The sequence below is a fragment of the Microtus pennsylvanicus genome, chromosome 12 (assembly GCF_037038515.1).
Source record: "Microtus pennsylvanicus isolate mMicPen1 chromosome 12, mMicPen1.hap1, whole genome shotgun sequence".
Lineage (NCBI taxonomy): Eukaryota > Metazoa > Chordata > Mammalia > Rodentia > Cricetidae > Microtus > Microtus pennsylvanicus.
Genome location: NC_134590.1, coordinates 97,065,736 through 97,075,557, shown reverse-complemented (window position 1 = coordinate 97,075,557; position 9,822 = coordinate 97,065,736).

The following is a 9,822-nucleotide window of genomic DNA, read 5'->3' as shown; positions in this document are numbered from 1 at the left end:
AAATAAATACAAAGTTTGCTGTTGTTGACTGACTTTTGATTTCATGATGAATCTCTCTCTCACACACACACACACACACACACACACAAACACTAAATATACAATAAAAGGAAGCATAACACCTTTACTCAGGGGGCAGAGTGAACTCTGAAAGTTTTCCAGGCGGGGGGGGGGGGAGAGACAGAATATAAGAACAAAATGAGAAACAAGGAAAAATAGTGTTGGCTGGCTGGCCGGCTTTCAGTTCCCTGACAGAAATGAGCACATTGTGGAGGAAACACAAAGTTGTTACACTATGTGGGTGTGATGAGGAGAGATTGTGAGTGAGTGTCCTGTCAGAACAAAGTTAGTCCCATAGTTGATGAAATTCATTATCCCAAAACTTCAGCAGAATATATCCCAAGTTTGCAAATGTGTGATCAGCTTGTGACAGGTTGGGCTGGAGATGCTGAGAACTGGGGAGCCCTCAATGCAAGAGCAGACACTCATTCCCATGAAGAGGGAGAGAGGGAGGGAGGGAGGGAGGGATCATTCATTCCTATACTCAAGTTTAAAGAAAGATGAGTGGCTATCTATGGAGAGACCACTCACAGATATGAAAAATCATTTCCTAAAAATCAAATTTCTCAGTCAGTATGCAACTGCTATGGTGCTTCTCCTAGATAGAGCAAAACACACAAACAAACTGATTCCTTGATCTAGAGCCACAGTGCACATGCTGTGGAAAAGGGGACATGGCCAACTTGAATCACAATATTCATCAGAGCATGGAAAGAGCGTAAAAAGGACACAGAGGAGAGATAATTGTGGTCCTTCCTCCCTCCCTCCCTCCCTCCTTCCCTCAGGAAGTGACTGACAGATGAGACTTTGTCCAAGCAGGTTCTGTCTGAAATACCAGACTTGAGTTTCCCCCTCTGTGGGTATTAGCTAATCAGTCCTCCCTTCTTTCTGTAGGAAGGTGGTGCATGTCTCTCAGAACTTACCTGGTTTCCTCTGCACCAGGTGAACCAGGGAAAAGCTTTCTAAGCCTTATTCAGACCCATAGAGGCTGCGCTGTGTGTGACTTCAGAGACCTCAGGGAGTATAGGGGTGGGTGGGTGCTTGATGCTTCAGACTCATGTCATTGAAGGACATAACATAGTCTGGATTCACAGAGATTCACAACACAGAGCCATTGTCACTTACTAACAGCTCAGGACACCCAGAGCTAACAAGAAATTGCAGTCTCAGCCGGGCTTTAATCACAGCACACACACAGATCTCTGTGAATTCAAATATGGCCTGATTTACAGAGTGAGTTTTAGGACAGCCCAAGATACACAAAGAAACCCTTTCTTGAAAAACAAAGCAAAACAGCAAAAGAAAGAAAGACAAGGAAAAAGAAAAAAATGGCAGTCTCTTTCCACTCTCTCCTCCATTGGCTCTTAAAGAGCTCTCAAGCTGAACTGGAGACCATGGTGTCACTCAAAACTGGGAAGCCAGAAACCTTAGGGGGGTCACAGGAGTCGGACTGACTGCAGCACTTGATGCCTCAACCCTGCTAATGGCTGTGATATAAGGCATGGTAAAATACGGGCTTTGGCAGAGCACTACTCCCCTTTCTCTATTATTATTGCTACACAACGAAAAGGACCGGGGGGGGGGTGATGATGTGCAGTCAGTGCTGGTATTGAAATCTCACTGACTCCTTCCGCACTCCTTGTCAATTCCCGACTTTGTCAAATCAACTATCGTGAATCTTTGATGTGGGTTGGCCCTTTAGGAACTCAGAGAATCAAGACAGACAGACCTGTTTCATCCCAGAAACCTTCCAGTTCCTGAGCCCTAGCCCTGGAAGTCTCAAAGCCATCACATCCAGAAATCTCTCTAGTCCCTGCTAGTGGTGAACTCACTTCGTCTTCCCCAGGACCACTAATTATTTCTCCATGTTTTCCTGTGAGATCTGAGGCCAGCTTTCTTCTTCCTCCCTCTGGCCTCTCCACGAACGATCTCCATTCTCTAGACAACATGTCTAGAACCGAGTCTTATAGGCACCGAGAGAGTGTGTCTTGAGGGCAGTTGGCGTTTCTAGGACACGAGTGACATCACAAAATTCCGAGAGCTCTCTGGGATACCGTGGAATTTCCAGAGAAGGGACTGCTGATGTCGTGAGGCACGGCCTTTACCTCCTTGCTGATATTTCTCCCCGAACTGACCGACCGACCGACCGACCGACCAACCGGAACCTGAGGTTTCCTTTCCAGGAGTCTCTCCTCCGACACAGAGGGAGCCATTCAGGATTTCCTCCTTCCAAAACCAGAAATTTCTCTCTGCTTCATTAATATCTTCTCACTACTTCCTGAACCCATGGGGAGTTAGTTAGTTGAACACTCACTTTTTTCATGAATGACCCTTCCTCCCTCTCCTGAACATCTCATATTACTGATTCATACTCAGTAAAACAGTAATATGAGAAATTAGGCCAGGAGGACATGGAAGATGAGGGTTGAGTCTTCTGAAGTGAACAAGCACTTAGGGAAGGCTAAACTTAAGGGAATTTGACTCTGAGTGGCAAGACATGAATAGCTGCTGCCAAGGCACAGATACAGGCACCAACTGGGCCCTCGGCATCCTCCTGCATCATCAGAGCTGTGTGGGAAACTCAGCCCAAAGGAGGGGCCGTGTTCAAAGGGAGAGGGCATTTTCGAGGACAGCACTGTTTTCTTTTTCTTCTTTCTTTCTTTCTTTCTTTCTTTCTTTCTTTCTTTCTTTCTTTTTTTTTTCGAGACAGGGTTGTTCTGTAGTTTTTTTTTTTTTGGAGCCTGTCCTGGAACTAGCTCTTGTAGACCAGGCTGGTCTTGAACTCACATGCTTTCTTTTTTTTTCTATTGGATATTTTTGACTTCTTTATCAAAGATCAGGTGTTCGAAGATGTGTGGATCGATATCCGGGTCTTCTATTCGGTTCCATTGGTCCTCCTGTCTGTTCTTATGCCAGGACCAGGCTGTTTTCAGAACTGTAGCTTACAGAGTGTTCTTGCAGGTGGGGCACAGAAGAGGTTAATTACGGTACCTTAGTTCTTCTGCTTTTCTAGCAGACCGGAGCCCAGCTGACAGGAATCCAGTAGAGATGGTGTCAAGGTTCACACTGACACTAACAGCTGTAACTTGAGCAGGATTTGTGATCCACATGAAATTTGCAATGAATTGCAGCAAATCTGTGACACTCTAACTTGCTCAGGCTCAGTATCTGAACATACAGATGTTTGCAATGATCACTGGCTTCAGGATTTTTTTTTTTTGTTGTTGTTGTTGTTTTGTTTTTCCACGAGACAGGGTTTCCCTGTAGCTGAAGTTTAACGGCCTGGTGTTTTTGTGACTTACTGCTTCAAAGAACTTCTCCATTTCTTTAAACCTAAGGGAAAAGAAATATAATCACTAAATACATTTAAGTGTCTTTCAACCATTTTAGATCCCTCTGTTGAGAGTTCTCTGTTTAGGTCTGTACTCCATTTTTTAAAATTGGATTATTTGTTCTTTGGATGACCAATTTCTCGACTTCTTTGTGTATTTTGGAGATTAGTGAAGATCTTTTCCCATTCTGTAAGGCCGTCGTTTTGTCTTGTTGGCCATGTTCTTTGCTTTACAGAAGCTTTTCAGTTTCAGGAGGTCTCACTTATTATTTGTTTCACTCAGTGTCTGTTTTTTTTTCTTTTTTTTCTTTTTTCTTTCTTTTTTTTTCTTTTTTTTCTTTTTTTCTTTTTTTCTTTTTTTTCTTCTTCTTCTTTTCTTTTTTTTCTTTTTTTTCTCTCTTTAGTTTTTTTCTTTGTTCTTTTTTTTTGTTTTGTTTTTCTTTTTTTTTTCTTTTTTCTTTTTTTTCTTTTTCTCTCAGTGTCTGTGCTACTGGGGTTCTATTTAGCAAGCGTTCTCCTGTGCCAATGTGTTCAAGTGCATTTGATATTTTTATTTTTATATTCTTTTATTGTGGATGAAGTCAATTATTTGAACTCTCAAATATTTTTATTGTTATTATCTCTCTATTTGTTTGCTTATTTGTGGTTGTTCACCAACTTGACTATCTAGAGGAAGTAAAAGTCGTAACAAGGTTTCCGTAGGTGAACCTGCGGAAGGATCATTAACGTGAGAGAGCAGCGGCGGCAGCTCTGCCCGCCCGCTCGCCTGCCTCGCCCGAGTTCTCGCCGGGAGGCGCGCTCCCCGGGTCGCACGTGTGTTGTGCGCACGGAAGTGTGCGTGCGCACGGGCGCTCGTGGCGGTCGTGAGAGAGAGGTCGAGAGAGGGGGAAGGGGGAGGCGCCGGCTCGCCCGCCCTCCTCGCCCCGTCCGAGGACCCGTGTCTGGCTCTGCCACTGGCGGCTCACGGCGGACGGCGGCTCTCTTCCCGCTCTCGCTCTCCTCCGTCCACTCCCGCTGCTTGCCTCACCGCACCGCAGCGGCCCGCGGGTGTGTCCCCTCTTTCCCGGGCGCGCGCCTTTCCCTCTCCATCCCTCTTCGCGGGGGAGGATGGGCGAGGGTCTGGCGGCGCCCCGGGCCCCCTCTCGCCGCCGACCTCCGCTCGCGCGCCGTGGCGCCGCGCGCGCCTGTCGGGGAGGCGGCGGAGGTTGGGCGCACTTTTTTTTCCCCCCTCTCCACCTCCTTCTCCAAAGGACCGGGGTAGACCAGTAGTCCCTCCCACCGGGCGGGAGGCCATTTTTTTCCCCCGGGGATGCGGCGGGTCGACCAGATGTCCCGCTGGACTCTTTTTTTTTTTTTTTAATGTATAATATATATTATATCTTCCTAGACCTGACGGGTCGACCAGTTGTCTCTGTGCACTTCCTTTTTTTTGACGGACTGGAAGCGGGTCGACCAGTTGTCCGATTAAATATTTGGCCTTAAAATGCTAAGTACCGGGGTCGACCAGTTGGCCTTGTGAACTTGGGTCGACCAGTTGTCTTTTTCCATGTCTTGATTGACTGATGTCATTCTTCAATGTGTTGGTGGTTAGTTTATCTCTTTTGTTCTCTATGCCAACACGCCCCACTCACCAAACACTTTTTTTTAAATTTATTTATTTACTTATTTTTATTTTACTTTTTTATTATTTATTTATTTATACATACATACATACATACATACATCCTGTCTATCTGTCCAGATGGGGCAGGGGTAGAAGGGGCTAGCTATGAGAGGAAGGTGCTCGGTGGGCATCCAGTTGTAAATAAGGCTGGGAATAAATAGCTGAATATTAATTCATTTGAGTAATATTAAAACTGTTCAAGTAGAAAACAATTGCTTTCTTTTTCTGTTTGCCCAGAGATCTGACTGACTGCAACTTGGAAAGAAGACGGCCCTGCTGGACAGAGACCTCCCTCCTGCTTTGGGTGGGTCGACCAGTTTACATGTTTATTTCCACGTTTTGTCTTTTATGGATTGAATGGATGTGTCTCTCTCTCTCTTTTTTTTTTTTTTTTTTTGGTTTTTCGAGACAGGGTTTCTCTGTGGCTTTGGAGCCTGTCCTGGAACTAGCACTGTAGACCAGGCTGGTCTCGAACTCACAGAGATCCGCCTACCTCTGCCTCCCGAGTACTGGGATTAAAGGCGTGCGCCACCATCGCCCGGCTCTCATTTTTTTTTCACGATTGCTTGCTTGCTTGCTTGCTTACTTACTTACTTACTTACTATCTGTTCAGCCCATCTCATTTACTTACTTCTTTAAAAAAAATGACCCACCTAGTTATTTACTTACTTACTTACTTACTTACTTGTTCATTCATTCCTTCACTTCCTTATCTTCTTTCATATATCTGTTTATTTATCTGCTGATTTAGCGTGACTCATTTACTTATTGAATGTTTCAATTATTATTTAGTTTTATTCATTTATTCATTCTTTATGTCTATTTTTATGTATGTATTTACTTACTTTCTTAATTTTTTTTTTACTTTTTAAAATTTACTTAATTTTTTTCTTTCTTTGGGAATGTAGATTCTTTCTTCCTTTCTTCCTTTCTTTCCTTCTTTCTGTCTCCTGACTGTCACTGGCTAAGAAAATGGTGGCCTCCATGTCACTGGTCAGCATAGCAGCTCCTAAAATGGAATTTGATGAAGGGATACATAGATAGATAGATAGATAGATAGATAGATAGATAGATAGATAGATAGATAGATAGATGGGATGCGCACACGCTCACACACACACACACACACACACACACACATATGCACGCACGTGCATGACATGTACAGATGGGGGGCGATTCCAATGTTTTCAGAGGAAGGTGCTCGCTGGTAATAATAAATGTGCTGGTAAATAAGGCTGGAAATAGCTGAATATTAAATCATTAAAACTCTTCAAATAAATAAAAAGCAATTCCATTTCTCTCTCTCTCTCTTTCTCACCATATACCAGCACATCTGAACTGACTGCAACATACAAAAGAAGAAGAAACACGGAAAGAAGACATCCCTGCTGGACAGGATCTGAGATGAGAATAAATTCATCGAATGGCTGCCAACAGCATTTCATTGAGAAGAGATTCCACATTTTATGCTGTACAGTTACTTAGTTAGATAGATAGATAAAGAGAGGCCTGTGAACTGGGGTGGGCTGTGGCTTCTCAGGTCACCTCAGGTCAGGGAGGGGCTGAGGAGTGTCCCATTGGCCTTGACAATAGGCAGGAGTCAGAGGTTAATGTCAGGGCAGGGCCTGAGAGTTCCTCAAAGGGAATGAATGGAGACCCTTGCTTACCTAAGAAATGCCTGACCTTGGAAAAGGACTTGTGGAAAGCGGGCCCTTGAAACTGTGGTTTCACGTCTTACTAGAAAGCTCCCTCTTGGAAGGGAAAGTCATCGTGATATCTTACTCTTTTCCCAAGGATACCCTACCTACCCTTCTGATCATTCTTACTGAATTAAGTCTTCCACTGCAAATAAATAAATAAATAAATAATAAATGAAGTGGGTGAGTGAGTGAGTGAGTGAGTAAGTAAGTAAGTAAGTAAGTAAACAAGCAAATACGTGGATGGACAAATAAATACAAAGTTTGCTGTTGTTGACTGACTTTTGATTTCATAATGAATCTCTCTCTCTCTCTCTCTCTCTCTCTCTCTCTCACACACACACACACACACACACACTAAATATACAATAAAAGGAAGCATAACACCTTTACTCAGGGGGCAGAGTGAACTCTGAAAGTTTTCCAGGCGGGGGGGGGGGAGAGAGACAGAATATAAGAACAAAATGAGAAACAAGGAAAAATAGTGTTGGCTGGCTGGCCGGCTTTCAGTTCCCTGACAGAAATGAGCACATTGTGGAGGAAACACAAAGTTGTTACACTATGTGGGTGTGATGAGGAGAGATTGTGAGTGAGTGTCCTGTCAGAACAAAGTTAGTCCCATAGTTGATGAAATTCATTATCCCAAAACTTCAGCAGAATATATCCCAAGTTTGCAAATGTGTGATCAGCTTGTGACAGGTTGGGCTGGAGATGCTGAGAACTGGGGAGCCCTCAATGCAAGAGCAGACACTCATTCCCATGAAGAGGGAGAGAGGGAGGGAGGGAGGGAGGGATCATTCATTCCTATACTCAAGTTTAAAGAAAGATGAGTGGCTATCTATGGAGAGACCACTCACAGATATGAAAAATCATTTCCTAAAAATCAAATTTCTCAGTCAGTATGCAACTGCTATGGTGCTTCTCCTAGATAGAGCAAAACACACAAACAAACTGATTCCTTGATCTAGAGCCACAGTGCACATGCTGTGGAAAAGGGGACATGGCCAACTTGAATCACAATATTCATCAGAGCATGGAAAGAGCGTAAAAAGGACACAGAGGAGAGATAATTGTGGTCCTTCCTTCCTCCCTCCCTCCCTCCCTCCCTCCCTCCCTCCCTCCCTCCTTCCCTCAGGAAGTGACTGACAGATGAGACTTTGTCCAAGCAGGTTCTGTCTGAAATACCAGACTTGAGTTTCCCCCTCTGTGGGTATTAGCTAATCAGTCCTCCCTTCTTTCTGTAGGAAGGTGGTGCATGTCTCTCAGAACTTACCTGGTTTCCTCTGCACCAGGTGAACCAGGGAAAAGCTTTCTAAGCCTTATTCAGACCCATAGAGGCTGCGCTGTGTGTGACTTCAGAGACCTCAGGGAGTATAGGGGTGGGTGGGTGCTTGATGCTTCAGACTCATGTCATTGAAGGACATAACATAGTCTGGATTCACAGAGATTCACAACACAGAGCCATTGTCACTTACTAACAGCTCAGGACACCCAGAGCTAACAAGAAATTGCAGTCTCAGCCGGGCTTTAATCACAGCACACACACAGATCTCTGTGAATTCAAAGATGGCCTGATTTACAGAGTGAGTTTTAGGACAGCCCAAGATACACAAAGAAACCCTTTCTTGAAAAACAAAGCAAAACAGCAAAAGAAAGAAAGACAAGGAAAAAGAAAAAAATGGCAGTCTCTTTCCACTCTCTCCTCCATTGGCTCTTAAAGAGCTCTCAAGCTGAACTGGAGACCATGGTGTCACTCAAAACTGGGAAGCCAGAAACCTTAGGGGGGTCACAGGAGTCGGACTGACTGCAGCACTTGATGCCTCAACCCTGCTAATGGCTGTGATATAAGGCATGGTAAAATACGGGCTTTGGCAGAGCACTACTCCCCTTTCTCTATTATTATTGCTACACAACGAAAAGGACCGGGGGGGGGGGGGTGATGATGTGCAGTCAGTGCTGGTATTGAAATCTCACTGACTCCTTCCGCACTCCTTGTCAATTCCCGACTTTGTCAAATCAACTATCGTGAATCTTTGATGTGGGTTGGCCCTTTAGGAACTCAGAGAAACAAGACAGACAGACCTGTTTCATCCCAGAAACCTCCCAGTTCCTGAGCCCTAGCCCTGGAAGTCTCAAAGCCATCACATCCAGAAATCTCTCTAGTCCCTGCTAGTGGTGAACTCACTTCGTCTTCCCCAGGACCACTAATTATTTCTCCATGTTTTCCTGTGAGATCTGAGGCCAGCTTTCTTCTTCCTCCCTCTGGCCTCTCCACGAACGATCTCCATTCTCTAGACAACATGTCTAGAACCGAGTCTTATAGGCACCGAGAGAGTGTGTCTTGAGGGCAGTTGGCGTTTCTAGGACACGAGTGACATCACAAAATTCCGAGAGCTCTCTGGGATACCGTGGAATTTCCAGAGAAGGGACTGCTGATGTCGTGAGGCACGGCCTTTACCTCCTTGCTGATATTTCTCCCCGAACTGACCGACCGACCGACCGACCGACCAACCGGAACCTGAGGTTTCCTTTCCAGGAGTCTCTCCTCCGACACAGAGGGAGCCATTCAGGATTTCCTCCTTCCAAAACCAGAAATTTCTCTCTGCTTCATTAATATCTTCTCACTACTTCCTGAACCCATGGGGAGTTAGTTAGTTGAACACTCACTTTTTTCATGAATGACCCTTCCTCCCTCTCCTGAACATCTCATATTACTGATTCATACTCAGTAAAACAGTAATATGAGAAATTAGGCCAGGAGGACATGGAAGATGAGGGTTGAGTCTTCTGAAGTGAACAAGCACTTAGGGAAGGCTAAACTTAAGGGAATTTGACTCTGAGTGGCAAGACATGAATAGCTGCTGCCAAGGCACAGATACAGGCACCAACTGGGCCCTCGGCATCCTCCTGCATCATCAGAGCTGTGTGGGAAACTCAGCCCAAAGGAGGGGCCGTGTTCAAAGGGAGAGGGCATTTTCGAGGACAGCACTGTTTTCTTTTTCTTCTTTCTTTCTTTCTTTCTTTCTTTCTTTCTTTCTTTCTTTTTTTTTTTCGAGACAGGGTTGTTC